The following is a 20,052-nucleotide window of genomic DNA, read 5'->3' as shown; positions in this document are numbered from 1 at the left end:
ATTTGGTTTCTTTGTCCCGCGGCTGCTGGCGAGCGCCAGAAGCCGTAGAGTGGCGTGGCATATCGGAGCAGCCCGCCCCCAGGAATGCGTAGCGGCCGGCCGCGCTGCGAGTATGGGGTCAAGGTGAGCGGCGAGGGGGGTGGCATCTAGGTCGCGAGCCCCCTCCAGCCCTCACGCACTCCGCTGCCCGACCCCAATTCCTACCCCTATTCCTGGGGTTCCGGCCGAGCGCGCCTGCGCACCAGACGCGGCGGGAAATAACCTGGAACTATGACGATGATGGATTTAGGGAGCAAAACAGCAGGGTCATCAGCTCCCTTGCTGGATACTGAGGTACCCCCGCCAGTCCATAATGTTTCGAGACTGCATTAATAAAAAACAGAGAAACGTTAAGGTGGGAGTTTTGATACCGGGTGATCAAAAAGTTAGTATAAATTTGAAAACTTAATAAACCACGGAATAATGTAGATAGAGAGGTAAAAATTGACACACAAGCTTGGAATGACATGGGGTTTTATTAAAACAAAACAAAAAAAAACACACCATATTGCTAGACGGGTGAAAGATCTCTTGCGCGCGTCGTTTGGTGACGATCGTGTGCTCAGCCGCCATTTTCGTCATGCTTGGTCTCCCAGGTCCCCAGACCTCAGTCCGTGCGATTATTGGCTTTGGGGTTACCTGAAGTCGCAAGTGTATCGTGACCGACCGACATCTCTAGGGATGCTGAAAGACAATGTCCGACGCCAATGCCTCACCATAACTCCGGACATGCTTTACAGTGCTGTGCACAACATTATTCCTCGACTACAGCTATTGTTGAGGAATGATGGTGGACATATTGAGCATTTCCTGTAAAGAACATCATCTTTGGTTTGTCTTACTTCGTTATGCTAATGATTGCTATTCTGATCAGATGAAGCGCCATCTGTCGGACATTATTTGAACTTTTGTATTTTTTTGGTTCTAATAAAACACCATGTCATTCCAAGCAAGTGTGTCGATTTGTACCTCTCTATCTACATTATTCCGTGATTTATTCGGTTTTCAAATTTATACTCACTTTTTGTTCACCTGGTACTTCAGGTGTTCTACAGTTTCCACCCTCCTCCCTTTCATTCACCTCCCCTCGGCCTACCCCCCCCCCCCCTTACCCCTTACTTGAGCACAACCCACAGAACGTTCATACAACCAACGAATGGATATTCGCAGCAACAAATTCACAGACATTCAATGTGAATCGTAGAATGCAAGTACGAGACCTAAAAGAAGAAAACAATACCTTCCGGTCAAAAGCGTTCCTGCTCTTTCCTCGAAGGTACGACGTGTTCTCTAGAAACACCGTGTTATGGTGTTTCTCCGGTGTCCTACGAAGACTGCAGTCTCACTCGTTCTGTAAAGAATGATTTATTGCTTCATAACGCGGGTGTGTATCAGATTCATTGCGGAGATTGTGATATATAAGAGGGTTGGAACTTAAATACTGGCAACTATTGATTCACAACCGATACAGAAGAATTACATGTTTGCACCTGTTACTGTCCTTCAAAGTAGTCACCAGCGTTGTGTAGAACCCGTTGCCAGCGATGCTGAAGCCGTAGTATACCGTTAGCAGAGCCTGTTCTGTTGATAGTGCGAATAGAGCGGTTATGGCGATTCTCGTGTACTACTGTGATGGTGTTATCCTAATGCATTACGTTCCTCCACCGCAGACGGCCAATGCACAGTATTATTGTTCGTTTTTTGAGCATAACCTGCGACCAGCTTTGCGAAGGAAGCGGCGACACTTTCTGCGCAACCCACCCACCATTGTGCACGACAATGCGCGGGCGCATACAGCGCAAGGTGTGGCTGCTCTGTTCGGTCGATGGGACTGAGAAGTACTGTACGATCCACCATACTCCCCGGACTTCAGTCCTTGTTAATTTGATTTGCTTCCGAAGATGAAGGAACCACTTCGCGGCATTCGCTTCAGAAGTGTTCCACAGATTCGACAGGCAGTAGACCGCTCCATTCGCACCATCAACAGAACAGGCTCTGCTAACGGTATACTACGCCTTCCACATCGCTGGCAACGGGTTCTACACTACGCTGGTGATTACTTTGAAAGCAGAGTTACTAAACACAGCTTTCCGAAAAGCCTTCACAAAAGAAGACGAAGTAAATATTCCAGAATTCGAATCGAGAACAGATGCCAACATGAGTAACGTAGAAGTAAATATCCTCGGAGTAGTGAAGAAACTTAAATCACTTAATAAAAGGAAGTCTTCTGGTCCAGAGTGTATACCAATTAGGTTCCTTTCGGAGTATTCAGATGCATTAGCTCCATACTTAACAATCATATGCAACTGTTCGCTCGACGGAAGATCCGTACCCAAAGACTGGAAAGTTGCACAGGTCATACTAATATTCAAGAAAGGTAGTAGGAGTAATCCACTGAATTACAGGCCCATATCGTTAACGTCGATATGCACAACGGTTTTTGACATACAGTCAACATGGGTTTAGAAAACATCGTTCTTGTGAAACACAACTAGCTCTTTATTCACATGAAGTGCTGATTGCTATTGACAAGGCATTTCAAATCGATTCCGTATTCCTGGATTTCCGGAAGGTTTTTGACACTGTACCACACAAGCGGCTCGTAGTGAAATTGCGTGCTTATGGAATATCGTCTCAGTTATGTGACTGGATTTGGTATTTCCTGTCAGAGAGGTCACAGTTCGTAGTAATTGACGGAAAGTCATCGAGTAAAACAGAAGTGATTTCTGGCGTTCCCCAAGGTAGTGTTACAGGCCCTTTGTTGTTCCTTATCTATATAAACGATTTGGGAGACAATCTGAGCAGCCGTCTTCGGTTGTTTGCAGATGACGCTCTGGTTTATCGACTAATAAAGTCATCAGAAGATCAAAACAAACTGCAAAACGATTTAGAAAAACATCTGAATGGTGCGAAAAGTGGCAGTTGACCCTAAATAACGAAAATTGTGAGGTCATCCACATGAGTGCTAAAAGGAACTCTTTAAACTTCGGTGACTCGATAAATCAGTCTAATATAAAAGCCGTAAATTCAACTAAATACCTAGGAATTACAATTACGAACAACTTCAATTGGAAAGAACACACAGAAAATGTAGTGATGAAGGCTAACCAAAGATTGCGTTTTGTTGGCAGGACACTTAGAAAATGTAACAGGCCTACTATTCTTTTAGAATACTGCTGCACGGTGTGGGATCCTTACCAGGTAGGACTGACGGAGTACATCGAAAAAGTTCAAAGAAAGGCAGCACGTTTTGTATTATCAAGAAATATGGGAGGGAGTGTCACAGAAATGATACAGGATTTGGGCTGGAAATCATTTAAAGAAAGGCGTTTTTCGTTGAGACGGAATCTTCTCACGAAATTCCAATCACCAACTTTCTCCTCCGAGTGCGAAAATATTTTTTTGACACCGACCTACATTGGGAGGAACGATCACCACGATGAAATAAGGGGAATCAGAGCTCGAACGGAAAGATATAGTTGTTCGTTCTTTCTACGCGCTATACGAGATTGGAATAATAGGGAATTGTGAAGGTGGTTCGATGAACCCTCTGCCAGGCACTTAAATGTCATTTGCAGAGTATCCATGTAGATATGTAGATGTAGACAGTAAAGGGGGAAACATGTAACTCTTTTGTACCGGTTGCGAATAACTAGTTACCACTACTTAAGTTCCAAACCTAGTATACAAGGTGTTACAAAAAGGTACGGCCAAACTTTCAGGAAACATTCCTCACAAACAAATAAAGAAAAGATGTTATGTGGACATGTTAGAGCTCATTTTAGTTTCGTCAGAATGTACTGTACTTCCTCGATTCGCCGCCATGATTTCATACGGGGTACTCTACCTGTGCTACTATAACAAGTGCCTTTACAAGTACGACACAACATGTGGTTCATGCACGATGGAGCTCCTGGACATTTCAGTCAAAGTGTTCGTACGCTTCGCAACAACAGATTCGGTGACCGACGGATTGGTAGAGGCGGACCAATTCCATGGCCTCCACGCTCTCCTGACCTCAACCCTCTTGACTTTCATTTATGGGGGCATTTGAAAGCTCTTGTCTACGCAACCCCGGTACCAAATGTAGAGACTCTTCGTGCTCGTATTGAGGACGGCTGTGATACAATACGCCATTCTCCAGGGCTGCATCTGCGCATCAGGGATTCCATGCGACGGAGGGTGGATGCATGTATCCTCGCTAACGGAGGACATTTTGACCATTTCCTGTAACAAAGTGTTTGAAGTCACGCTGGTACGTTCTGTTGCTGTGTGTTTCCATTCCATTCCATGATTAATGTGATTTGAAGAGAAGTAATAAAATGAGCTCTAACATGGAAAGTAAGCATTTCCGAACACATGTCCACATAACATATTTTCTCTCTTTGTGTGTGAGGAATGTTTCCTGAAAGTTTGGCCGTACCTTTTTGTAACACCCTGTATAGCTCAGACAACACGAACCGTTCATGAGAGGTACTTGGAACGCTGAAGATAGACACGCTCACAACAGCTAGACAAGTTAGCAGTGTCAGAATATTGTACAGATCGGTTCACTCGATGAGCTACAGTTACGTGAAGATTTTAACGTCCACCCCTTCCTTTGAGATTTTATTTTCAAGGAAGCCGTAGATATTAGATTAATCGATAACTTAATAAACAGAGATAATAGGTTTCGTTTGCGTAAGTTATGGCCGTGGAGAACGTTCAAAAATCGGGTATCTATACTCCTGGAAATTGAAATAAGAACACCGTGAATTCATTGTCCCAGGAAGGGGAAACTTTATTGACACATTCCTGGGGTCAGATACATCACATGATCACAACTGACAGAACCACAGGCACATAGACACAGGCAACAGAGCATGCACAATGTCGGCACTAGTACAGTGTATATCCACCTTTCGCAGCAATGCAGGCTGCTATTCTCCCATGGAGACGATCGTAGAGATGCTGGATGTAGTCCTGTGGAACGGCTTGCCATGCCATTTCCACCTGGCGCCTCAGTTGGACCAGCGTTCGTGCTGGACGTGCAGACCGCGTGAGACGACGCTTCATCCAGTCCCAAACATGCTCAATGGGGGACAGATCCGGAGATCTTGCTGGCCAGGGTAGTTGACTTACACCTTCTAGAGCACGTTGGGTGGCACGGGATACATGCGGACGTGCATTGTCCTGTTGGAACAGCAAGTTCCCTTGCCGGTCTAGGAATGGTAGAACGATGGGTTCGATGACGGTTTGGATGTACCGTGCACTATTCAGTGTCCCCTCGACGATCACCAGTGGTGTACGGCCAGTGTAGGAGATCGCTCCCCACACCATGATGCCGGGTGTTGGCCCTGTGTGCCTCGGTCGTATGCAGTCCTGATTGTGGCGCTCACCTGCACGGCGCCAAACACGCATACGACCATCATTGGCACCAAGGCAGAAGCGACTCTCATCGCTGAAGACGACACGTCTCCATTCGTCCCTCCATTCACGCCTGTCGCGACACCACTGGAGGCGGGCTGCACGATGTTGGGGCGTGAGCGGAAGACGGCCTAACGGTGTGCGGGACCGTAGCCCAGCTTCATGGAGACGGTTGCGAATGGTCCTCGCCGATACCCCAGGAGCAACAGTGTCCCTAATTTGCTGGGAAGTGGCGGTGCGGTCCCCTACGGCACTGCGTAGGATCCTACGGTCTTGGCGTGCATCCGTGCGTCGCTGCGGTCCGGTCCCATGTCGACGGGCACGTGCACCTTCCGCCGACCACTGGCGACAACATCGATGTACTGTGGAGACCTCACGCCCCACGTGTTGAGCAATTCGGCGGTACGTCCACCCGGCCTCCCGCATGCCCACTATACGCCCTCGCTCAAAGTCCGTCAACTGCACATACGGTTCACGTCCACGCTGTCGCGGCATGCTACCAGTGTTAAAGACTGCGATGGAGCTCCGTATGCCACGGCAAACTGGCTGACACTGACGGCGGCGGTGCACAAATGCTGCGCAGCTAGCGCCATTCGACGGCCAACACCGCGGTTCCTGGTGTGTCCGCTGTGCCGTGCGTGTGATCATTGCTTGTACAGCCCTCTCGCACTGTCAGGAGCAAGTATGGTGGGTCTGACACACCGGTGTCAATGTGTTCTTTTTTCCATTTCCAGGAGTGTAGATACCGCGTGCTCAAAAATCAGCGTGTGGCCATTGTGCGTCTCTGCTTGTTCGTCATCAGTTGACGCGTGAACAACACCGACCATTCCCGCCCTGTATCGTGACTGCTGACGAGAAATTGTTCTTTATCTTAACATAAGTAAAATAAAGGAATGGTTGAGCCCAGACAAAGCAGCAACGCCCCATACAAAAGACCTACGCGTACCCACAACAGATAATGTTATGCAACTGATAGAACAGCGACGGTTTGGCGTAGTACGAATTGTTTCCCCGGGCTGTAACCGTCAATGCTGACATTTATTGTCAACAACTGAGAGGTCTTGCAGATGCAGTCGAGTAACAACCACTGCGTAAAGTGATGCTGCTCCACGACAACGCCCGCTCGCATTCTGCTAGACTGAGAAAAAAAAATTATGCAGAAGTTGGGTTGGGAAGTCATTGCACACCCGCGTTATTCACCTCATTTTGCACCCCCAGATTTAACTTTTCCCTCTCTGTATAGAACAACCTTCAAGGAACTTCCTTTCCGGATGAAAATGCGCTCCCAACATGGCTCGACGAGTTCTTCCCCTTTAGGCGACTTAATTTCTAAAGCCGAGAATCCGAGAGATTACCGCAGCGTTGACAGACTGTTGTAAATAGTGATGGAGAATATACCGGGTGATCAAAAAGTCAGTATAAATTTTAAGACTTAATAAACCACGGAATAATGTAGATAGAGAGGTAAAAACTGACACACATGCTTGGATTGACATGGGGTTTTATTAGAACAAAAAAACAAAGTTCACAAAATGTCCGACAGCTGGACAATCGTGTATAATAGAAGCTATAATGAGAGAGAGAATCAGATGCGCCAGCAGTCGCAGCATGCTGACGTTATCTGAAAAGGCGCTTTTAGTGAAGCTGTATTATCAGAATGGGGAATGTGCTAGTTCAGCGTTACGATCCTATCGCCATGGGATTCGAACGGGTAAAGGTCCGTTGACAAATGCAGCTGTGGCGAGAACGATTTCGAAGTTCGAAGCCACGGGTTGTTTAGACGATAGACCCCGTAGTGGCCGACCGAGCACAAGGCGTAATGCTGCTGAGACAATTCAGGAAGAAATGGAAACTGTAGCGGGTTCGTCCATGCACAGGTAAGTCAGCGCTCGTGCAGTCGCACGTCGCACCCGAATTCCATACACTACTGTTTGGTTGGCACTTAGGCGTACCCTCCGACGCTATCCGCACAAAATTCAACGGCATGATGAACTGTTACCTGGCGATTTAGTGAAGCGGATGGCATTTGCGGTGTGGGCGTTTCAAAAGATGGCGGAAGATGACGATTGGTTGAGCTACCGAAAATTCTAGAACTGTCGTGGAAACTCCACTGCATGACGAGAAAGTCACGGTATGGGTTGGATTTACCACATCTACCGTTGTCGGGCCTTGTTTCTTCGAGAAAATGTGTGATTCTAGTTTTGTAACTGCTACCGTGACAGGTGAGAGGTACGCCGATATGTTACAGAATCGCATCATCCCCAGCCTGGCTGATAAACACTTGCTGGAACGTACGATGTTTATGCAGGATGGAGCTCCACCCCATATTGTTAGACGCGTGAAAGATCTCTTGCGCGCGTCGTTTGGTGATGATCGTGTGCTCAGCCGCCACTTTCGTCATGCTTGGCCTGCCAGGTCCGCAGACCTCAGTCCGTACGATTATTGACTTTGGGGTTACCTGAAGTCGCAAGTGTATCGTAATCGACCGACATCTCCAGGCATGGTGAAAGACAACATCCGAAGCCAATGCCTCACCATAACTCCGGACGTGCTTTACGGTGCTGTTCACAACATTATTCCTCGACTACAGCTATTGTTGAGGAATGATGGTGGACATATTGAGCATTTCCTGTAAAGAACATCATCTTTGCTTTGTCTTACTTTGTTATGCTAATTCTTGTTGTTCTGATCAGATGAACCGCCATCTGTCGGACATTTTTTGAACTTTTGTATTTTTTTGGTTGTAATAAAACTCCATGTCATTCCAAGCATGTGTATCAATTTGTACCTCTCTATCTACATTATTCCGTGATTTATTCAGTTTTCAAAATTATACTGACTTTTTGATTCCCTGATATTATTGATGACTACAGTCTGTCACATGTATCTATTGTGTTTAATAAATTAATGGAAAAACGCTATGAACTTATGCGCCAACTCAATATAACTTACAGCGTCAGTCATAATCTGTGTCATTCATGTTGCATCAACGGTCAGTCATTGTTAGGAACGAAGGCATTCTACATACCATGTATGTGTAGAATGTACTCACTGTTGATGTAACACGAGTAAGTGGACTGTCTGACACAGTTTATTATTGACGATGTAATTTATATTACTGTGTGACAACAGTAACAAATTCATGTACTTCATTATCTGATACCAGTGAATTTATAACGCCGAATATGACATAAATGCTTTTATGAACCTGATGACGGTCTGTGGACCGCAACTGATTGTCGGCAGCTCTTAACGATAATAATGACAGTCTTCAACCATTCTGGCGAATGTCTTGAACATTTCGCGTGAAAGATGTTGCTCCATTGTGAATTATGACACAAGGACATTGACCGGTACGGCCGCACATCCTCTTCTAATTGCTTCCTGTTCGCAGCTGGCTGTTCAAATGCACATCTGTTGTTTACAGTTTCTCTTTCAGTCCTCCGTCGTAGTGCAGATGTCACTGTCCAGGAAAAAAATCAGTCTCAACACTGAGAGCCTGCCAGTCCTTGTAAATTTAAATTCTAAGTGTTCGTTACTAATTAGTAACCTGGTTATGCCCTGAAATTTACCTTGAATACAGTGAACATAACACTTGGAAATGCGCTCTTGGATTAATAATGTTTTGGACATGGAAGAACTCTCGCAGGAACACTGAAGGGTCTATTTCGAAATGATACCGTATAGTTTAGATTTGAGTACTGACTATAAACACTGAACAGTGAGTCTTTCCCGTGCATTAAACAATGCCCTGTGCACACGGCTTCCGCAGCACAAAATATATGCTTGCCATTTGCGACGCATACTGCCTGAAAAAAGCCTGTTCAGCAAACAGTTCGTGTGGTGGAGAAAGTGAAGTCGGGTGACGCCGTTTCTTCGACCGTAGGCGGCATGTTTCTTACCTGTACTGCTGTGAAAACCTTACGGAAGATTCTAGCAAGAGCCATAGTAACTGGGTACTGTTGCTCCCATAAATAAAGCAATGTAACTAAATGTGAATGCTTCCTTTGAAAAAAAATAAAATTAAAAAAATAAAAAATAAATAAAAAACTTTAAAGCATATATGACCCAAGGGACACGTCGCTGAGCTCATAAACGAAGGCCAGTATGCGAAGTACGAAATTTATGGGTGCCAAAGGTACTAAAAAGTAAACTTCAGCAATATAGATGACAAGCAAATGCAATGAGCAACCTGGAATCTCAGCGAATCCTTTTGTAGTAGCAGGGTGAAAGCACCCATCTAGAAGCAAAGGCAAAGTGTGTAAATCGTATACATTTGAAGAAGAGGAATAGATAAAGATAAACCCTTGTTCGATCACATGACGTTCTGCAGAAACGATTTTTGGCAGATAGCACCCTGATTTTTTTTTTCTTTTTTTTCTTTTTTTTTTTTATAATTGGGCCTCCTTCCTCCCCTATAGCCCTACCTTTTCCTCTCCAAAAATGCCGCCATCCTCTAGTGTCGACGCAGCACGTAAAGCAGGGTGCTGTTAGTAGCAAGACTTATTGCCATAAACCGAAAATAAAAACGGAGGCACACTCTGCTATGCCTCAGGGAGCGACGACACACTACTCAGAAATACACCTCTCTCTGCAGGTGTGAAGCAAGTGATGGTTTAGAAACTAAAAAGGAAGAAATAAATAAAGATATAAATGAAGGCAAAGTAAAAACAGGGACGGCAGCACACACAAATGAAAACGGAACTGGCGAGATAATCCCATCGCCCATAGAATTAACGAAGTAATAATCCTCTAAGATATATTACGTGTTTTCTAATGTTCCAATAATTTTTTTTCATACAAGGTTCACACAATTCCCATGTTACGAATTGCCAACTTATCAGTATCATAGAAACGTCTACTTTAGTGATGCCCAGAAGGCCAGTGTCAAATCTTGGGCATAGGCAAGTCAATGAGAGTTTGAAAGTCCGAGTGACAAGGATCGAGGGGTAAACTCAGGCAATTCCTGGACAAGGTGCCTTAGTCAACCCGGAACACCTTTTGATAACCATGAACCATCGCAACTTTCAGAAATCTTGCAAAGGTAGTGGTATATTTCCGGTCAGATTCCGCCAGGCAATGCTGGCTCCACAGGTAGTCCATGAAAGAGACAGCATCGGTGAGGGAAAGGTCATAGATCGTGAAAATGGTGCGGCCCAAGAGCCACACCATTGCGTTACGTCGCGTTCGGGGGTTGGTCTGAATATCAGGGGCGAGGAACCAGTCGATTGACACATTGTCTGGTGTCGTCCCACCGATCAGCGCTAATAGCACACGTGCAAGGTCCCACACTTCTGTGACGTGAGGGCATAAGAGACGGTGCTCTCTGGTGTCTACGTCACCACATCGGCCGCAAGCAGCCGAGGGCCGTAGGCGGATAGCCGCCAGTCGATGATTAGTGGGTATTAAATTGTTGACGACACGATACCATAGCGCTGAAACTTCCGTGGGAAGGGCTGGGTTGTTGATATTAGCCCAAGCTTGGTGCCAGATGACCGACGGTCGTCTGTCCTCTAATTTATGTGGTGTGGGCTGGCCTCGAAGTGCCTGGTAAAGGCGCTTCGACGTTCGCGCCTTGTCAGTGGCCACTGTTAGGACGTAACTTTGATTGAGGTAATAGTTCTTGACTGTCGTCATCCGGAATGGAATATGTGTCAAACAAACTGGTGCACGCGCCGATTGTGGACGATTACGGTCGAAAAGAACCGCTGTTGTCCCACCTGGGTCAGTTTCGCGCAAAGTGGCGATACGGTGAATCAGGAGGGCCGCACATTTGCGGGGAAAGTCAATGAGTCCGAGGCCACCATCGACCTTTGGCAGCGTACAAGTCTGTGCATCAACTTTGAACAGTGCATGCCGCCACAAAAGCCAATATACTGCTTGTGAGATGGCTCTGCCGATTTGTTTCGGTAGCGTAAGGAGTTGTGCTACATACCATGCCCGTGAGAGGATGTAAGTATTAATCAGTTGGATTCGTTGATGGAGGTCGAGTCGTCGATCAGCGTGGCTCACGCAAAGTCCTCTGATGCGCGTGAGAAGCCGCCTCCACGTGAGTGTTAACATACGCTGCGGGCAGGCAACCTCAAGGCCCAGGATACGTTGTTCCCCCACGACTCGGTACCATGGGCGTTCGATGGTCAATGATCGTGGTCCTAGCGGGAGCAGCACCGTTTTGTTGGAATTTAACTTGGCACCCGATGCTCGTTCATAAACGATGAGAACTCGGCGAACTGAATCGATGCCCCTAGCGTTTGCGACGAACACACCGACATCATCCGCGTATGCCGCACTGCGGAAGGTGACGCCTGGGAGAGCGACACCATCGACCATCCGTCCGATGTCATGCAGCATGGGGTCCAGCGCTAAAGCGAACAAATACATTGACAGGGGACACCCTTGTCGAACTGATCGTCTGATGGGAATAGGTCGTGAGCTGCAGCCATTCACAACGATTGCCATCCAAGAAGTGCCGGATGATTCTTATGAAGCGCTCGCCAAAAGCCATCCGCGACATAACAGCCAGCAGGTAAGGGTGGGAGACCCTGTCAAAGGCACCGGCGAAATCTAGGGAGAGAATTGCAGCCGGGGTTCGAGTGTCGGCGGTGAGTAGGACAGCATCACGGTATATAGAAGCGGCGGTGAAGATGGTTCGATTCGAAACGCCACATGATTGAGTGGGGCAAAGTACCTTATTCATTACCTGTTTAAGACGAGAGGCCACACTTCGTGCCACCAACTTGTAATCAGTGTTAAGAACGGTGATAGGACGGAGGTCTTTAGCTCGACAGTGACCTGTGACCTTTGGGATAAGGGCAATACGTCCAGCTAGAAATTCGGCGGGTAGTTCGCAACCAGCAAAAATCTCCTCGCACATTTTGCAGAAGCGGTCTCCTATCAGGTACCAGAATTGTTGGTAGAATTCATAAGGGAGACCGTCGGGGCCAGGTGATTTTTGTCCCGGACAGGCACGGAGGACAGATGTGAGGTGAGCGAGTGTGAGTGGCTCGGTTAAACAGTCGCGGTCTCGACGATCCAATGAAGTTGGGACCCCACCGATAAGTGCTCGTTGGGCGGCGACGTCTACCGCAACATCCTGGAAGAGGTGCGTATAATGGTCTGTTAGGTGTTTGAGAACTTCACGATGGTCTGTGAGGCGCGTACCATCGTCTGTTTTAAGGCGTAGAATGGTGTTTTTCTTTGCATGATTCCTTTCAGAGGCAAGGTGATAGCTGGATGGCCTCTCGCCCTCAATCAGGGATGTGGAGCGGCACCTCACTGATTGGTCACGACAAATCACAGCTCGGCTAGTGACCAAGCCATATCTCGCAATACTTTTAAAGATTCGCTCCACTATTTTTAACGGGGCTCTCTCACGCTCAATATTTATTGTGCAGTACTAAGTACTTCACAATAATTTTGACCGTCTAAGAGAGGTACTGACGGTTTGCGCAGTGTATTGAAGGAAACTATAGAGATTTAAAATATTGACGCTCGCTCATTATATTGCGCAATATATTGTACCAAGTAAGCATGATATTGTGCAGTATACTGCAGAGACTTCGTAATTTGCGGACATGCAAGCAGCTGACAGCGACGCCATATACGTCAGGAAAGACGGATGAAACGAAACATCTGCTGGAGTGTATTCAGACCAGTAGTTTGATTACATACTTAATACGTATTCAATAATCAACTGCAGAAACATTCGACAGAGTTGTTTGCGTGCAGAGAAATAAGACTGAAACTACTTATTTCTTCGTTTCAGAGACTTGAATTCTCTAATATGGAAATACACACATAAAAAAAAAGGTTTGCATCACCTCGGTTCCGAGAGTTCCGGAAACTGTACAGAAAACTGGAACAGATATCAACATAAGCATCATTTCCGCCTTTTTTATTGCTCATTAAAACCAAACATTGCATGTTGAACTACCATACAGCGAGATCTTCAGAGGTGGTGGTTCAGATTGCTGTACACACCGGTACATCTAATACCCAGTAAAACGACATCTTGCACTCATGCATGCCTGCATTCGTCGTGACATACTATCCACAAGTTCATCAAGGAATTGTTGGTCCAGATTGTCCAACTCCTCAACGGCGATTCGGTGCAGATCCCTCAGAGTGGTTGGTGGGTCACGTCGTCCATAAACAGCCCTTTTCAGTATCCCAGGCATGTTCGATAGGGTTCATGTGTGGAGAACATACTGGCCACTCTAGTCGAGCGATGTAGTTATCCTGAAGGAAGTCATTCACAAGATGTGCACGATGGGGGAATTGTCGTTCATGAAGACGAATGCCTCGCCAACATGCTGCCGATATGGTTGCATTATCGGTCGGAGGATGGCATTCACGAATCGTACAGCCGTTACGGTGCCTTCCATGTCTACCAGCGGCTTACGTCGGCCCCACATAATGCCACCTTAACACAGCAGGGAACCTCCACCTTCCTGCACTCTCTGGACAGTGTGTCTAAGGCATTCAGGCTGACCGAATTTTCTCCAAACACGTCTCCGACGATTGTCTGGTTGAAGGCATATGCGACACTTATCGGTGAAGTGAACACGATTCCAGTCCTGAGCGATCCATTCGGCATGTTTTTGGGTCCATCTGCACCGCTCTGCGTGGTGTCGTGGTTGCAAATAGACCTTGCCGTGGACGTCGGGAGTGAAATGTTCAAATGTGTGTGAATTCTTAAGGGACCAAACTGCTTAGGTCATCGGTCTCTAGACTTACACACCACTTAAACTAAATTTAACTAATTTATGCTAAGAACAACACACACACCCATGCCTGAGGGAGGAATTGAACCTCCGAGGTGGTGATCAGCGCGGACCGGTTCAACGCGCCCTTGACCGCTCGGCTACCCCGCGCGGCTGTCGAGAGTGAAGTTGCGCATCATGCAGCCTTTTGCGCACAGTTTGAGTCGTAACACGACGTCCTATGGGTGCACGAAAAGCGTTATTCAACACGGTGGCGTTGCTGTCAGGGTTCCTCCGAACCATAATCCGTAGGTAACGGTCATCCACTGCAGTAGTAACCCTTGGGCGGCCTGAGTGAGACACGTCATCTACAGTTCCTTTCTCTCTGTATCTCCTCCATGTCCGAATAACATCGCTTTGATTCACTCCGAGACTCCTGGACACTTCCCTTGTTGAGATCCCTTCCTGGCACAAAGTAACAATGCGGACGCGATCGAACCGCGGTATTGAGCGTCTAGGCATGGTTGAACTACAAACAACAAGAGCCGTTTACTTCCTTCCTGGTGGAATGATTGGAACTGATCGACTATCGGACCCCCTCCGTGTAATAGGCGCTGCTCAAGCATGGTTGTTTACATCTTTGGGCGGGTTTAGTGACATCTACGAACAGTCAAAGAGACTGTGCCTGTCATTCACTGTCCACGGTCAACCTCTTCTTCAGGAGCTCTGGGAACCGGAGTGATGCAAAACTTATTTTGATGTGTATACATAACAGCTCTACCTACCGATCCGCTACAATAATGCATCATACTCTTTTCGGTTGTACTCATGATTCCAATACAGCACATTATTCCCCACTCTTTTGGCTGTAAAATCCTATTTTTGTAGATAGTCTCTGTCCAATGCGACAGCCGTATGCCACCTTACTGGCATGGCCTATATGCCCGCATGGTACCATTCTACAGGTCCACGTCGGAACCAGTGCCTTGCTGTGTCAATAGCCTTCCCATCACCCACTCATCGCTTCCCGCGGGGTGCATCGAAGTTTTGTGAGCTCTTCTCGGGTGCTCAGACTTGTGTGAGGCCTAACGTTCTCATGGAGAAGGTGAAGTGCTTATACATTTTTGGCCGACAAACACGCTGAAGTCGTTTCTTCATTTTTTCTGAGGACAGCACAGTACACTTCAGAGTTGATCGCTGCACCAAGAATATCAAACAGACTAACCCATTCAAAGTCCCAGAAGACCCTCGCTAGGACTTTGTCGCTGGAGGGTAAGACTTTCAACGTTTTCATCTGAGGAGAGGTGATCTGGCGCTACTCCGTGGATTTCCTTTTTGTTTCTGAGTTGAAGTTATGAACCCATGTTTTGTCACATGTAACGACGTCCGACAAAAGATTGTAACGATCAATTCCGCACAGATGAGCCTTTGTTGCACTTTATGGTCTCCTGTTAGTACCCCAACAGGTGGACGAGTGTGTCAGTACTACCAACAGATACTTCCAGTGCTGCAGCGAACTGTTTGATAGTCATACGTCAGAGTGTCTGCGTTTTGCAACACTGCAAGGGTCAGATCTGTGTGCAGCCGGCCGCAAGGCGGCAGGTCGCGCTGGTTTTCGGGACCTTGCGATGATGATAGTACCTCTTAGCGACTCACCGTGCTTTTGTTCACTGCTAGGTTTCCGTAGACATCCCGCAAGCGCCTGTGAATATCTGCGATGCTCTTGTTTTCCGCCAAAAGAAACTCAATGACAACCGTCTGCTGGAACAAACCCCTATTACAGACGCCATTTTGAAGGCTACGTATAGCGCCGACACCTGTCGCAACTTCATGGAACTGTAGAGAATGAGTGGGGAATGTTTCGCGGTGTTGCGTTTTTTCGACCGAAACTGGTAGAGAAAAAAAAATTTATTGCAGTACTTACAGAACGACCCTCGTAGATCGCTTCTAGCATTATTGAAAGTGATGTGCGACGAGTTTATAAGCAGAATCTTTTCTATAAGGTATAACGTATTTAATAGGTTCGTTGGAAGATTCCTCGTTCATCCTTAAAAATATTGACAATCATCTGGCTCTGCCACAAGTTTTCTTAGCTTGTTAGTATAGCCGAACGTAGAACGCCTTCGAAGCCACTTTTCCATTGATCGGCACTTACTCTCGCTTTTCTTTTTGCAGCTTGTATCGACTGCAGCCTCATTACATGCTACTTCCACATCATTGAGCGGTGACATGTTCACTACGAAGGCAGAGTGCAAACTGACGTGATCTGTGTATAAATATTACGCACTGATATTGTGCCATTATTTGCATTGTATGTCCACACAGTACACAGACGCAATATCATTGCACAATAAATATTGAGCGTATGATGGTTCTGTATTGTGTAATCTGTCGCCAGCACATCAGACAGCAAAGATGTAGCGCGCAGGTCGATAGTAGGCGTTCGATCAATCGCGCCTATCACGAGGGAGGTCAGAGACACACCGACAAGCAACACGCCACCAACACCCGTTCGACAGCAAGTATTTAGACCGCCGCCGCTGACCGGAGGGCCTCAGTCACTGACTCACTGTCTCACTCAGGCTACGACACTGGATAGCGAACAGGTTAGTGACTAAAGATTACCGATATTATCTGCAAGAGTACTATTACGGATGGGTTTCCACCACACACATGGACTCTATTCATGTTAAGTAGCAGCTTCATGTGAATAATGAACCGTGTTAATCCACGTGTGCATTTGTGTTGTAGAAAGAGGATACCAGCAACCCATGACAACAGCCTCTTCCTTGCTTCCTATGGTACAAGACTCTACAGGTTTCTTTACATTATAATGGCTAAGTAACCACACGATACCTGAACTAAAATGAAAATGAACATTAAATGTTCTACGCGCAACCCTTTCCGATGTTCTTTACCTGAAGGCAGGTCTTCCCACGGTTCCTCTCCATGTCCCATCCTTCTGCCTTGCGCCGCTCACATTTCCACGTAGCTTCCCCTTCCTTTGATGTACAACTGACGCGTTTCGCATCATAAACGTTTATCATGTTGTGCGCTATCGAACATGGCATTAGCAAACATTAAAAGCACTCTACATAAAAGACATGTCTGGGACGAATAACGAAAGGAGGACGAAAGAGCTGATGGCAGATACAATTACTGTGGCGCAAAGGGACCACCGCGAGGGAAGTAGGGCACCCCTGCTGCGGAACGCTGCTGTTGGAGAGGTTGGGGGGAGAGATGAAAGGCGAGACTTGGCCGGCGTCGTGTGTCTGCATGTCGGACGGCGAGCGCGTCGGCGCCAGCGCGACCCCTGAATCGATTCCCTGCTGGTCAAGGCCGCCTGCCCACCTGCCACAGGCGGGGGTGGGGTGGGAGAGGGGCGCGCGGCTCACGGCCGTCGCCCGCCTACGCTGGGCGCACGTGTCGAGGCAACACCCACACACCTCACCCCACCAGCCGGCGACACATCCGACCCTTTATGCGAAAGCAGCAGACAAAATTACACGGGACTTCAGACTTACCACAGGCGGCACATGTACCAGGAAAGTTCGGGAACCCGGCCGGACGTACTTGTTTGTTGGGTCAAACCTTTCTTCATTTTACGAACAGAACTTCATATCAAACTTATCTTCCCTTAACAGACACAACTTCACATTCATGATAGTCCTACCCAAATATACTATTATTTGCGATACAGCCGGCCGGGGTGACCGAGCGGTTCTAGGCGCTACAGTCTGGAACCGCGTGACCGCTACGGTCGCAGGTTCGAATCCTGCATCGGACATGGATGTGTGTGATGTCCTTAGGTTAGTTAGGTTTAAGTAGTTCTAAGTTCTAGGGGTTGATGACCTCGGAAGTTAAGTCCCATAGTGCTCAGAGCCATTTAAACCATTGTGATACATTCATATTAGGAACTCCAAATGTTCAAATGTGTGTGAAATCTTATGGGACTTAACTGCTAAGGTCATCAGTCCCTAAGCTTACACACTACTTAACCTAAATTATCTTAAGGACAAGCACACACACTCCATGACTGTAGCGCCTAAGACCGCTCTGCTAGGAACTCCATAACATGTCTTCCCACACCGCTGTGTGAGCATGTTAATTATTTTTGACCAACTTCGCTTGATCAAGCCATATATATATATATATATATATATATATATATATATATATATATATATAGGGTGAGTAACCTAACATTACCGCTGGATATATTTCGTAAACCACATCAAATACTGACGAATCGATACCACAGACCGAACATGAGGAGAGGGGCTAGTGTAATTGGTTAATACAAACCAATTACATCTCCAGATGTAATTAACATTTTACAATGCAACAAACGGCACTGATTACGTATTTCTTTATATGTTCAAATGTGCTAACAAAACTAACGTGGTTCCATTTTAAAAAAAACGTAGGTTTGTGTTAAAAATCATACTTCCGTGCATTTTTGTATGGTTTGTATTAAACAATTACACTAGCCCCTCTCCTCACGTTCGGTCTGTGGAATCCGTTCGTCAGTATTTGATGTGGTTTACGAAATATATCCAGCGGTAACGTTAGGTTCAAAATGGTTCAAATGGCTCTGAGCACTATGCGACTTAACTTCGGAGGTCATCAGTCGCCGAGAACTTAGAACTAATTAAACCTAACTAACCTAAGGACATCACACACATCCATGCCCGAGGCAGGATTCGAACCTGCGACCGTAGCGGTCGCTCGGCTCCAGACTGTAGCGCCTAGAACCGCACGGCCACTCCGGCCGGCGGTAACGTTAGGTGACTCACCCTGTATATATATAAAGGGTGAGTCCCTTAAGACGTAACACCCCAATTATTCCGTTGGCGATTGCACGTATCGACAAGCGGTGTTCGGCGAATCATACCCGACTATAGGGCACATACTTTGGCACATGCACAACAATCACAACGTTTATATTGACCGAAATGGCTCTGAGCACTATGCGACTTAACTTCTGAGGTCATCAGTCGCCTAGAACTTAGAACTAATTAAACGTAACTAACCTAAGGACATCACACCCATCCATGACCGAGGCAGGATTCGAACCTGCGACCGTAGCGGTCGCTCGGTTCCAGACTGTAGCGCCTAGAACCGCACGGCCATTCCGGCCGGCTATATTGACCGAGATAATGAGGCAAGTACATGTTTTTTTAAATGGCACGCTATACTTCTTTTACCATCATTCGAACGCGAACGCTCTGGAAAACACGCGTATAGTGATGTAACGCATGGTGCTATTGTGATTCAAACTTCGTTTAAAAGACGCTGGGAAATATTGTACGATTGAAGGTCGAGGCGATCGGAAGCGGCTGCAGACTGTAAACAAGCCCCGCGCGACCCGCAGGTCAAGTTGTCGTGATCTATGCAGCATGCACGGCCTACGCTACATAGGTAAATCCTCATCCGCCCCTCTATAATTACAGAAACGCTACCTAACGAAAAATTAAGTCGCCAATGCTAAAACAGTATAACTGTATTTTTAATTAACAAAGTAATTACGAAACCCAAACTGTCAAAATAATTGCTGTTCTGTGACACTACGTAATATGTAGGAATGATTAGTGCTACAACGCGTGATGCTACGATACGTGATTTGGAATTCCAACACACAAAACTAACAGAACGAAAATGCTATATAGTATTACTAATGAAGTGATGAATCACCAAATGTTTCTCTAAAAATTTCCTGTGAATATACGTACACAATCTGACTGACAAACTTCTAGACACAGAATAATGCATACGCGAATGAACACTACACTGTGAAAATAAAATTGTTCGCACAAGAAATTGAATCTGTACTGAACTGTTTCGATACTGCCCTTATGATAAATTTTGAAAACAAAGCCAACTGATTGATCTTACTGTAGTCTAA

Source organism: Schistocerca nitens, chromosome 4 (genome assembly GCF_023898315.1).
Source record: "Schistocerca nitens isolate TAMUIC-IGC-003100 chromosome 4, iqSchNite1.1, whole genome shotgun sequence".
In the NCBI taxonomy this organism is placed as follows: Eukaryota; Metazoa; Arthropoda; class Insecta; order Orthoptera; family Acrididae; genus Schistocerca; species Schistocerca nitens.
This window is presented reverse-complemented; position numbering follows the sequence as displayed.